The sequence below is a fragment of the Salmo trutta genome, chromosome 5, assembly GCF_901001165.1.
Source record: "Salmo trutta chromosome 5, fSalTru1.1, whole genome shotgun sequence".
NCBI lineage: Eukaryota > Metazoa > Chordata > Actinopteri > Salmoniformes > Salmonidae > Salmo > Salmo trutta.
Window position 1 is genome coordinate 9,873,400 of NC_042961.1, and position 13,469 is coordinate 9,886,868.

The 13,469-nt window shown below is 42.5% G+C and overlaps 1 pseudogene; it reads left to right on the top strand.

Moving 5' to 3' along the window:
• LOC115193456 (anaphase-promoting complex subunit 1-like) overlaps positions 1-13,390 on the top strand; it is a 36,701-nt pseudogene extending 23,311 nt beyond the window's left edge.
• Positions 13,391-13,469: the final 79 nt, after the last annotated feature.

Consider the following 13,469-nt stretch of genomic DNA (forward strand, 5'->3'; position numbering starts at 1 on the left):
TCAGTCAGTCAGTCACACACACACACACACACACTCAGTCAGTCAGTCACACACACACACTCAGTCAGTCAGTCAGTCACACACACACACACACAGTCAGTCAGTCAGTTAGTCACACACACACACACACACACACACAGTCAGTCAGTCAGTCAGTCAGTCAGTTAGTCACACACACACACACAGTCAGTCAGTCAGTTAGTCACACACAGTCAGTCAGTCACACACAGTCAGTCAGTCACACACACACAGTCAGTCAGTCAGTCACACACACACACACAGTCAGTCAGTCACACACACACACACACACAGTCAGTTAGTCACACACACACACACAGTCAGTCAGTTAGTCACACACACACACACACAGTCAGTCAGTCAGTTAGTCACACACAGTCAGTCAGACACAGTCAGTCACACACAGTCAGTCAGTCAGTCACACACACACAGTCAGTCAGTCAGTCACACACACAGTCAGTCAGTCAGTCACACACACACAGTCAGTCAGTCAGTCACACACAGTCAGTCAGTCACACACAGTCAGTCAGTCAGTCACACACAGTCAGTCAGTCAGTCAGTCACACACAGTCAGTCAGTCAGTCAGTCACACACAGTCAGTCAGTCAGTCAGTCACACACAGTCAGTCAGTCAGTCAGTCAGTCAGTCACACACACACAGTCAGTCAGTCAGTCACACACACACAGTCAGTCAGTCAGTCACACACACACAGTCAGTCAGTCAGTCACACACAGTCAGTCAGTCAGTCACACACACACAGTCAGTCAGTTAGTCACACACACACACACAGTCAGTCAGTCAGTTAGTCACACACACACACACAGTCAGTCAGTCAGTCAGTCACACACACACAGTCAGTCAGTCAGTCACACACACACAGTCAGTCAGTCACACACAGTCAGTCAGTCACACACAGTCAGTCAGTCACACACAGTCAGTCAGTCACACACAGTCAGTCAGTCACACACAGTCAGTCAGTCAGTCAGTCAGTCACACACAGTCAGTCAGTCAGTCAGTCACACACAGTCAGTCAGTCACACACAAACACACACACAGTCAGTCACACACACACACACACACACACACACACACACACACACACACACACACACACACACACACAGAGTCAGTCACACTCACACATGTTTTCGCTCACCACAAACCAAGTCACTTCTGCAGTCCTCATTCTGAGAAAGGCCAGGAAAGCCACCAGCTGCTCTGGGGTTGAGTGAAGTCGTGTACTTTTTCTCAATAAGTGTTTTTAAGCTTTCTCTAGATTGCATTGGTTTTAGAAGAATTTGTCTCTGAGCATCCTGTTATTTTTCTCACATGAAAGTGGGAAGGTCTCCGTGCTCTCAGAGGAGAGTTTCACTTTGACTTTTCCCTGGCAGTGATGCATAGCAACTTTCTCATTTCTACTAAAGAAGGCCACGTGGTCATATCTATCACATCTCTTAGCTCAGGCAAGATCAGTGGTTATTTACTAGAATATATATAGTAATCACTTTTACTACTATTCTCATTCTTGCTAGCATTTCACCTCTGCCAGGAAAGATAAGCCTATATTTGACCACATCAACGTGTGACATTTTAAAGGTCTGCTGCTGTTATGGTCTAATACAGCAGCCTTTGATAGGTGAAAATTAATGTTGAAGGATTTAACTATGAAAGGGGTCAGGTGATGTATGCAAAATTAGTACTTTCAAATATTCTCATTAGTTTCCTTTGTCATTTGTGTGATGATGGAGAAAACAACTACTTTCATACAGTGTAGTTTGGTTCCTCCAAAAAGAGGAACAGGCTGAAAAATTGTCCTCACTCAGCATATGCTGAGCAAAGAGCTGTGATCTGTTATAACCTTGTTGTTTTATACTCAACACCCATTCAGCCCTACAGTCACTCATTCAAGTCATAATCTCTCTGTTATTAAACAAGTGAACCCCGCTGAGTAGGAAGTCCATGGAGGCTGCCATGACATGACGAGCATCGGGCTGCTACTGGGTGTGTCTGCAGCCAAGCTGAGCACCATGGATGTGTCAATCACCCACCTGCTGAGCATCCCCGCACTACTCCCACCCACCTCCACTGAGCTGGACGTGCCACACAACGTGCAGGTGGCGGCCGTGCTGGGCATCGGCCTGGTCTTCAGGACACGGGCCACCGCCACAACGCAGAGGTGTGCTCGCTGAGATCGGTTAGTAAGACCTACGTCTCGAATGACGTACGTTGTTGTCCAATAGGGATATTTCATTTGCAGGGAGGATGACCTACTATACAATACACAAACTGTTTTGAATCTCATATCACCATCAGCATCTTAATTAGCATGTGTTATGTCAGCCCTTATAAAGCACATTCTTTTTGGGTATAGATAGCCTATAGCGTTTGTCACATTTAGAAATGTACCCTACATAAGGAACTGTTATGTCACCCTTTATGGCTTTATAAAATACATTTGATTGACTTTACCATGACATAAGCTAACAAATATTTTTTTTAATGTCTGGATCGCTGAAGGGATGCTCAGTCCTAGGAATGTACAACTGAAATTTCAAAAATCTTTCAGGGCGGCAGCTCAATAACGTTCAACTGTCTTTTTTGCTGACATGTTTTGGAGCAAGCTTAATCCTCAAAGCTACATTTTCTCAAGAAAAAAATAGAAATAAATATAATTGAAGTAAAACAAATGTGGTGTTTACTCTGAAACGCGGCAGCTATAAATATCATTGAAGTGAGTAGATGATGTTGCATCTTCCTGCAGGTGGACTCCCCCTGGTCCAGAGATGGAGTACTGCGCAGACAGAGAGCCCTACTCCCTGTGCTGGCCCTGGGTATGGTCTGGCTGGAGGTATGTCTAGTAGATCACACTGCACTTACATTACTGTAAAGCTGACAGTGTTTCCTTGTACATTTTGTTTTTAACCTCTCTGGGCTAGTCAACAGCCAGTGGAATCCCGTGGTGCGAAATACAAATACCTCAAAAATGCTATAACTTCAATTTCTCAAACATATGACTATTTTACACCATTTTAAAGACAAGACTCTCGTTAATCTAACCACACTGTCCGATTTCAAAAAGGCTTTACAACGAAAGCAAAACATTAGATTATGTCAGCAGAGTACCCAGCCAGAAATAATCAGACACCCATTTTTCAAGCTAGCATATAATGTCACAAAACCACAGCTAAATGCAGCACTAACCTTTGATGATCTTCATCAGATGACACTCCTAGGACATTATGTTATACAATACATGCATGTTTTGTTCAATCAAGTTCATATTTATATCAAAAACCAGCTTTTTACATTAGCATGTGACGTTCAGAACTAGCATTCCCACCGAACATTTCCGGTGAATTTACTAAATTACTCACGATAAACGTTCACAAAAAACATAACAATTATTTTAAGAATTATAGATACAGAACTCCTTTATGCAATCGCGGTGTCAGATTTTAAAATAGCTTTTCGGTGAAAGCACATTTTGCAATATTCTGAGTAGATAGCCCGGCCATCACAGGCTAGCTATTTTGACACCCACCAAGTTTGGTACTCACCAAACTCAGATTTACTATAAGAAAAATTGGATTACCTTTGCTGTTCTTTGTCAGAATGCACTCCCAGGATTTCTACTTAAATAACAAATGTTGGTTTGGTTCCAAATAATCCATAGTTATATCCAAATAGCAGCGTTTTGTTCATGCGTTCAAGACACTATCTGAAGGGTGACGCGCTGGCACATATCGTGACAAAAAATTTCAAAATATTCCTTTACCGTACTTCGAGGCATGTCAAACGCTGTTTAAAATCAATTTTTATGCGATTTTTCTTGTAAAATAGCGATAATATTCCGACCGGGAGAAGTTGTTTTCGTTCAAAGACTCAAAGAAGAAAATGGGACTCTTCACGTGCACGCGCGTTCCCGTCTCATTTTTCTTAGATCGACCACTTACCAAATGCGCTACTGTTTTTCAGCCAGTAACTGCAGAGTCATCATTCAACGTTCTGGCGCCTTCTGGCTCCTTCTGGGAGCCTTAGAAAGTGTCACGTTACAGCAGAGATCCTCTGTTTTGGATAGAGATGACAAAGAAGGCCAAGAAATGGTCAGAGAGGGCACTTTCTGTTTGGAATCTTCTCAGGTTTTGGCCTGCCATATGAGTTCTGTTATACTCACAGACACCATTCAAACAGTTTTAGAAACTTTAGGGTGTTTTCTATCCAAATCAAACAATTATATGCATATTCTAGTTACTGGGCAGGAGTAGTAACCAGATTAAATCGGGTACGTGTTTTTATCCGGCCGTGCAAATACTGCCCCCTATCCCCAACAGGTTAAATACTTTTGTTTTTGATCCTGCGGCTCTGTTGGGCTTAGTTGCTGTGAGCGCTGCTGTCTGTCCCGGGGTCCTGCCAGAATCCGGATAGGGGACGAGACACGGAAGCCCAGCTAGCCTAGCTGGTTCGGTGGTCTCAAATGGAGGTCACTATTAAATGTTTCCAGTGCTGCAGGAGCTGTGTTTACTTTGCTTTGTTCCGGGACAATGGGGACCGCGCTGACTTTTTAATGTAGCATCTGCTTTCTTGCGGAGGACTACAGGGTCAAAGAGGATACTCTTAGCAAGCAGGTAGCAAATCTACACAAGCTACTGGGGAATCCACGTGCCGGTCTGGTTGAAGTGTCGCCTCTGTGTCGGCTCTCCACGGCCGACTGGCCGGTGCTCAGCAGGGATCCATCCCCGAAGGGGCCTCCCCCATCCCTGGAGAACAGAGCTGTTCTCAACCCAACAAACCAGCTATGGAGGTACGTCACTCGCCGTGGAAGTCGAAGAAAGCATCCTCTGGCAACGGGTCTCCATGGAGATATTAAGCCTGGACCTGACACAGACCAGAAATGACTTTGCCGCCCTGGATCCAGAGGTTCCGGCGCCATCTTCCTTAGGGGCTTCCCATTCAAGATCGGATCCAGAGGTACCTGCGTCTTTGTCTTCTGTTCTGTCTCCCTCTCTGGTTGCTTCTACCTCTGGTTCAGATCCCTAGAGCTCCCACAATCATCAGACCGTGAGGCTGCCTGGTAGACTGGCCCATTCAACATCACCAGTCGTCATAGGCAGCTCTATGGTGAGAAACATCTCGGTCACCAAGGCAAAAACCCTGTGCTACCTAGGAGCACGAGTACAGGACATAACAAGGCTGCTTCCGACTGTTCTACCACAGATGCTGGGAGCTGACGCTGTCATAGTCCATGTGGGGTCAAACGACATCAGGAGGGCTAGCTCGGAACATTTGAAAATGGATTTTAAAGAACTGATTTTAGCATAATTTCAGATCCAGTACCACCGTTGGGCCGCGGGTGTGAAAGATTCAGCAGGCTACTGGCATTACACATCTGGCTAAAAGGCTACTGTAGCTCTGCTGGAATCACTTTTATTGATAACTTTGACACCTTCTGGAAACAGAAGATACTCTACAGGAATGACAGAGTCCAAATCATCTTGGCTCCTGGACTCTGTCCACGCATTTCAAGGCTGCGTTGAAACAATGACTGGTAAATGATCCAAGACCAGCTCAGTTAATCTCTACCATTGTGACAATGAGTCGTCATAATGCTGCATTAAATGTACATTATCCTAGGGGCGTTGGCAGACGCAATGTATGTAACTTTAATTTATGTTCCCCTAATTGCGCTGAATACCTCTGTTGATCCTACAGCGATTGTATGCAGTAATCATGGGCCTATGAATCAGTTATACTGTTAGCACTGACGCAGTGTGCCCTAGTAGGAAGACCACTGTGTGCAGCTCACCCTGCACAATCAGCTCCAATATAAATAACATGAGCAAGTCTACTTCTGATAAGCTTCCCAGTAAAGCATTAAAAACAATCAAGCAACCCAGAAAAGTGCTAAAAATGCTTGCTTGTAACAGATGACATTCATTTTCTGACTATCTCTGAAATTCACTTAGATAATATATTTGATACAGTGGTAGCAATACATGGTTATAACATCTACCGAAAAGACAGAAATGCTAACGGGAGCGGTGTTGCAGTCTATATTCAGAACCACATTCCTGTAAAGCTTATAGACGATCTCATGTTAAACACTGTTGAAGTAATATGGCTACAGGTTCATCTGCCTCACCTTAAGCCCATTATTGTGGGAAGCTGCTATAGACCTCCAAGTGCTAACAGTCTGGATAATACGTGTGAAATGCTTGATAATGTATGTGATATCAACAGAGAAGTATATTTTCTGGGTGATTTTAAATATTGACTCTCATCAATCTGCCCACGCAGGAAAAAAAACTTAAAACTGTAACCAGTGCCTGCAACCTGATTCAGGTTGTTAGTCAACCTACTAGGTTATTTACAGACTGCACAGGAATGAAATCATCAACCTGTATTGATCATATCTTTACTATTGCTTTAAAGCAGTATCCAAGGATGTAGTGATCACAATATAGTAGCCATATCTAGGAAAACCAAAGTTCCAAAGGCTGGGCCTAATATAATGTATGAGATCAAATAAAAGTTTATTTGTCACGTGCGCCGAATACAACAGGTGTAGTAGACCTTACAGTGAAATGCTTACTTACAGGCCCTAACCAACAGTGTGATTTTTAAGTAAAGAAATAGGTATTAGGTGAACAATAGATTAGTAAAGAAATAAATACAACAGTAGCGAGGCTATATACAGTTGCGAGGCTATATACAGGCACCAGTTAGTCGGGCTAATTGAGTTAGTATGTACATGTAGGTATGGTTAAAGTGACTATGCATATATGATAAAGAGAGAGTAGTAGCAGCAGCAGCGTAAAGAAGAGGTGTTGGTGGGTGGCGGGACACAATGCAGATAGTCCGGGTAGCCAATGTGCGTGGGCACCGGTTGTCGGGCTAATTGAGGTAGTATTTACATGTAGGTATGGTTAAAGTGACTATGCATATATGATAAACATAGAGTAGCAGCAGCGTAAAAGAGGGGTTGGGGGGGGGGGGGGGGCAATGCAAATAGTCCGGGTAGCCATTTGATGACATATTCAGGAGTCTTATGGCTTGGGGGTAAAAACTGTTGAGAAGCCTTTTGGTCCTAGACTTGGCGCTCCGGTACCGCTTGCCATGCGGTAGTAGAGAGAACATTCTATGGCTGGGGTTGTTGACACTTTCTAGGGCCTTCCTCTGACACCGCCTGGTGTAGAGGTCCTGGGTGGCAGGCAGCTTAGCCCCAGTGATGTACTGGGCCGTACGCACTACCCTCTGTAGTGCCTTGTGGTCGGAGGCCGAGCAATTGTCGTACCCGGCAGTGATGCAACCAGTCAGGATGCTCTCGATGTTGCAGCTGTAGAACCTTTTGAGGATCTGAGGACCCATGCCAAATCTTTTCAGTCTCCTGAGGGGGAATAGCCTTTGTCGTGCCCTCTTCACAACTGTCTTGGTGTGTTTGGACCATTCTAGTTTGTTGGTGATGTGGACACCAAGGAACTGGAAGCTCTCAACCTGCTCCACTGCAGCCCCGTCAAGGTCCTACAATAAGTTTTGTAGTGATTTATGTTGTTGATGTAAAGAATATTTGCTGGTCTGTGGTGTGTAATGAGGAGCAACCAGATGCTGCACTTGACACATTTATGAAATTGCTTACTCCAGTTACTAATACGCACGCACCCATTAAGAAAATTACTCAACATTTTTTTAAATCGCCTTGGATTGATGAGGAATTGAAAACTTGTATGGTTGAGAGGGATGAGGCAAAAGGTATGGTAAATAAGTCTGTCAGCACAACCAATTGGCAAACGTCCTGCAAATTAAGAAATCATGTGATTAAACTAAATACAAAAACAAATAAACTATACTATGAAACAGAATGAAATGATATAAAGAATGATAGTAAAAATATTTGCAGCTCCTTAAATAACATTTTGGGAAAAAAGGCTAACTGATGGAGTATTCATTGATTCAGATGGCTCATTCATCACAAAACCCACTGATATTGCCAACTACTTTTCAATACTTTTTCATTGGCAAGATAAGCAAACTTAGGTATGACATGCCAGCAACAAACGCTGACACTACACATCCAAGTACATCTGACCATATTATGAAAGACAAGAATTTTATTTTTGAATTCTGTAAAGTCAATGTGGGAGAGGTGAAAACATTATTGTCTATCAACAATGACAAACCACCGGGGTCTGACAATCTGGATGGAAAATTACTGAGAATAATAGTGGACGATATTTACTGGCACAAATAGCTGACCAATCAGCTATTGTGTTTGACCAGATACAATGCTTACAAGACTTTCAGCACGCTTATAGGGTACCGTCTTTCGGATGGGACGTTAAACGGGTGTCCTGACTCTCTGAGGTCATTAAAGATCCCATTGCACTTATCATAAGAGTAGGGGTGTTAACCCTGGTGTCTTGGCTAAATTCCCAATCTGGCCCTCATACCATCACGGCCACCTAATCATCCCCAGATTACAATTGGCTCATTCATCCCCCTCCTATCCCCTAAAACTATTCCCCAGGTCGTTGCTGTAAATGAGAATGTGTTCTCAGTCAACTTACCTGGTAAAATAAAAAATAAAATAAATAGGGAAGGACACTCAACATGCATAGCACTTACACAAATGACTGATGATTGGCTGAGAGAAGTTGATGATCAAATGATTGGGTGGGCTGTCTTGTTTTTGACATTGTTGATCATAGTCTGCTGCTGGAAAAATGTATGTGTTATGGCTTTACACCCCCTGCTATAATGTGGATAAAGAGTTACTTGTCTAACCGAACACCGGGTGTTCTTTAATGGAAGCCTCTCCAACATAATCCAGGTAGAATCAGGAAATCCCCAAGGTAGCTGTTTAGGCCCCTTAAATTTTTGATCTTTAATAACGACATCTCTTTGAGTAAAACCAGTGTGTCTATGTATGCAGATTACTCAACACTATACACGTCAGCTACTACAGCAACTGAAATGACTGCAACACTTAACAAAGAGCTGCAGTTAGTTTCGTAATGGGTAGCAAAGAATAAGTTCGTCCTAAATATTTCCAAAACTAAAAGCATTGTATTTGGGACAAATCATTCACTAAACACTAAACCTCAACTACATCTCATAATGAATAATGTGGAAATTGAGCAAGTTGAGGTGACTAAACTGCTTGGAGTAACTCTGGATTGTAACCTATCATGATCAAAACATATTGATACAACAGTAGCTAAGATGGGGAGAAGTCTGTCCATAATGAAGCGCTACTCTGCCTTAACAACACTATCAACAAGGCAGGTCCTACAGGCCCTTGTTTTGACGCTACTGTCCAGTAGTGTGGTCAGGTGCCACAAAGAGGGACTTAAGAAAATTGCAGTTGGCTCAGAACAGGGCAGCACGGCTGGCCCTTACAAGTACACGGAGAGCTAACATTAATGACATGCATCTAATTCTCTCATTGCTGAAAGTGGAGGAGAGATTGACTTCATCACTACTTGTTTTTGTAAGAGGTGTTGACAAGCTGAATGTACCGAGCTATCTGTTTTTAAAATACTTGCACACAGCTCGGACACCCATGCATACCCCACATGCCACCAGAGGTCTCGTCACAGTCCCCAAGTCCAGAACGGACGATTAGGCAGTGCACAGTACTACATAGAGCCATGACTAAATGGAACTCTATTCCACATCGAGTAACTGACGCAAGCAGTAGAATCAGAATTAAAAATGTAAAAATACACATTATGCAACAACAGGGACTGTGAAGAGACACACACACACAAAGGTACAGACACATGCATACACTACCGGTCAAAAGTTTTAGAGCACCTACTCATTCAAGGGTTTTTCTTTACTATTTTCTACATTGTCGAATAATAGTGAAGACATCAAAACTCTGAAATAACACATATGGAATCATGTAGTAACCAAATAAATGTTAAACAAATCAAAATATATTTGAGATTCTTCAAAGTAGCCACCCTTTGCCTTGATGACATCTATGCACACTCTTGACATTCTCTCAACGAGCTTTATGAGGTAGGTACCTGGAATGCATTTCTATTAACAGGTGTGCCTTCTTAAAAGTTAATCTGTGGAATTTCTTTCCTTCTTAATGTGTTTGAGCCAATCAGTTGTGTTGTGACAAGGTGGGAGGGGTATACAGAAGATAGCCCTATTTGGTAAAAGACCAAGTCCATACTATGGCAAGAACAGCTCAAATAAAGAAAGAGTAACGACAGTCCATTATTACGTTAAGACATGAAGGTCAGTCAATCTGAAAATTTCATAAACTTTGAAAGTTTCTTCAAGTGCAGTTGCAAAAACCATCAAGCGTTATGGTGAAACTGGCTCTCCTGAGGACCGCCACAGGAAAGGAAGACCCAGAGTTACCTCTGCTGCAGAGGATAAGTTCATTAGAGTTACAAGCCTCAGGAATTGCAGCCCAAATAAATGCTTCACAGAGTTCAAGTAACAGACACATCTCAACATCAACTGTTCAGAGGAGACTGCGTGAATCCGGCCTTCATGGTCGAATTGCTGCAAAGAATCCAAAGAAACCACTACTAAAGGACACCAATAAGAAGAAGAGACTTGCTTGGGCCAAGAAACACGAGCAATGGACATTAGACCGGTGGAAATCTGTCCTTTGGTCTGGAGTCAAAATTTGAGATTTTTGGTTCCAACCGCCGTGTCTTTGTGAGACATGGTGTGGGTGAATGGATGATCTCCACATGTGTATTTCCCACCATAAAGCATGGAGGAGGAGGTGTGATGGTGTGGGGTGCTTTTCTGGTGACACTGTCTGTGATTATTCAGAATTCAAGGCACACTTAACCAGCATCGCTACCACAGCATTCTGCAGTGATATGCCATCCCACCTGGTTTGCACTTAGTGTGACTATCCTTTGTCTTTCAACAAGACAATGACCCAACACACCTCCAGACTGTGTAAGGGCTATTTGAACAAGAAGGAGGAGGATGGAGTGCTGCATCAGATGACCTGGCCTCCACAATCACCCGACCTCAACCCAGTTGAGATGGTTTGGGATGAGTTTGACCGCAGAGTGAAGGAAAAGCAGCCAACAAGTGCTCAGCATATGTGGGAACTCCTTCAACACAGTTGGAAAAGCATTACAGGTGAAGCTGGTTGAGAGGATGCCAAGAGTATGCAAAGCTGTCATCAAGGCAAAGGGTGGTGACTTTGAAGAATCTCAAATATAAAATATATTTTGATTTGTTTAACACTTTTTTTGGTTACTACGTGAATCCGTATGTGTTATTTCATAGTTTTGATGTCTTCACTGTTATTCTACAATGTAGAAAATAGTAAAAATAAATAAAAACACTTGAATGAGTAGGTGTTCTAAAACTTTTGACCGGTAGTGTACATTGTGATATTGTTGTATAGTGGTTTTAAACATTTTGTGTTGGAAATATGTATTGGTGTAATAATGTTATATGATGTACTGTTTTGCAGGAAGTTATCAACTGTACTGCTGTTTATGAGGAGCGGCGATAAAAAGAAAGTCTTGCATGGAAAGCACTCTTCATACTTCAAAAGGCTGATAAATAAAAAAAGGGTGCGTACACAATGTATCACTAGCCTTCCCTCAGGACTCATCTTAAAGACCATATTGTATGCTTTATGCATGGCAGTAACCTAATACAGTTGAAGTCAGAAGTTTACATACACCTTAGCCAAATATATTTAAATTCAGTTTTTCACAATTCCTGAAATGTAATCCTAGTAAAAATTCCCTGTCTTAGGTCAGTTAGGATCAACACTTTATTTTAAGATTGTGAAATGTCATAATAGTAGAGTGAATGATTTATTTCAGCTTTTTTTTCTTTCATCACATTCCCAGTGGGTCAGAAGTTTACATACACTCAATTAGTATTTGACAGCATTGCCTTTAAATTGTTTAACTTATGTCAAACGTTTCAGGTAGCCTTCCATAAGCTTCCCACAATAAGTTGGGTGCATTTTGGCCCATTCCTCCTGACAGAGCTGGTGTAACTGAGTCAGGTTTGTAGGCCTCCTTGCTCACACACACTTTTTCAGTTCTGCCCACAAATGTTCTATATGATTGAGGTCAGGGCTTTATGATGGCCACTCCAATACCTTGACTTTGTTGTCTTTAAGCCATTTTGCCACAACTTTGGCAGTATGCTTGGGGTCATTGTCCATTTGGAAGACCCATTTGCGACCAAGGTTTATTTCCTGACTGATGTCTTGAGATGTTGCTTCAATATATCCACATAATTTTCCTCCCTCATGAAGCCATCTATTTTGTGAAGTGCACCAGTCCCTCCTGCAGCAAAGCACCCCCACAACATGATGCTGCCACCCTGTGCTTCAGGGTTGTGATGGTGTTCTTCAGCTTGCCAGCATCCCCCTTTTTCATCCAAACATAACGATGGTCATTATGGCCAAACAGTTCTATTTTTGTTTCATCAGACCAGAGGACATTTCTCCAAAAAGTACAGTCTTTGTCCCCATGTGCAGTTGCAAACCATAGTCTAGGCTTTTTTTATAGCGGTTTTGGAGCAGTGTCTTCTTCCTTGCTGAGCGGCCTTTCAGGTTATGTCGATATAGGACTCGTTTTACTGTGGATATAGATACTTTTGTAAATGTTTCCTCTAGCATCTTCACAAGGTCCTTTGCTGTTGTTCTGAGATTGATTTGCACTTTTCGCACCTATGTACGTTCATCTCTAGGAGACAAAACGCGTCTCGTTCCTAAGCGGTTTGACGGCTGCGTGGTCCCATGGTGTTTATACTTGCGTACTATTGTTTGTGCAGATGAACGTGGTACCTTCAGGTGTTTTGGAAATTGCTCCCAAGGATGAACCAGACTTGTGGAGGTCTACAATTTTTTTCTGAGGTCTTGGCTGATTTCTTTTGAATTTTCCCATGATGTCAAACAGAGGCACTGAGGTTGAAGGTAGACCTTGAAATACATCCCCAGGTACACCTCCAATTGACTCAAATTATGTCAATTGGCCTATCAGAAGCTTCTAAAGCCACAACATCATTTTCTGGAATTTTCCAAGCTGTTAAAAGGCACTGTCAACTTAGTGTATGTAAACTTCTGACCCACTGGAATTGTTACAGTGAATTATAAGTGAAATAATCTGTCTGTAAACAATTGTTGGAAAATGTACTTGTCATGCACAAAGTAGATGTCCTAACTGACTTGCCAAAACTATAGTTTGTTAACAAGAAATTTGTGGAGTGGTTGAAAAAATATTTTTAATGACTCTAACCTAAGTGTATGTAAACTTCTGACTTCAACTGTAGGTATGACTGACCTGAATGTACCTGAGCAGCTCTACATGGTGGTAGGGCATCGAGGCACCCACACCAGTATCAACAGAGAAAAACACAAGTCCCCCAGCTACCAGATCATGGTAAAGTACAAAAAGCATCCAGCACGACAACTTTTCTTACTTGTAGGCCTACTGTCT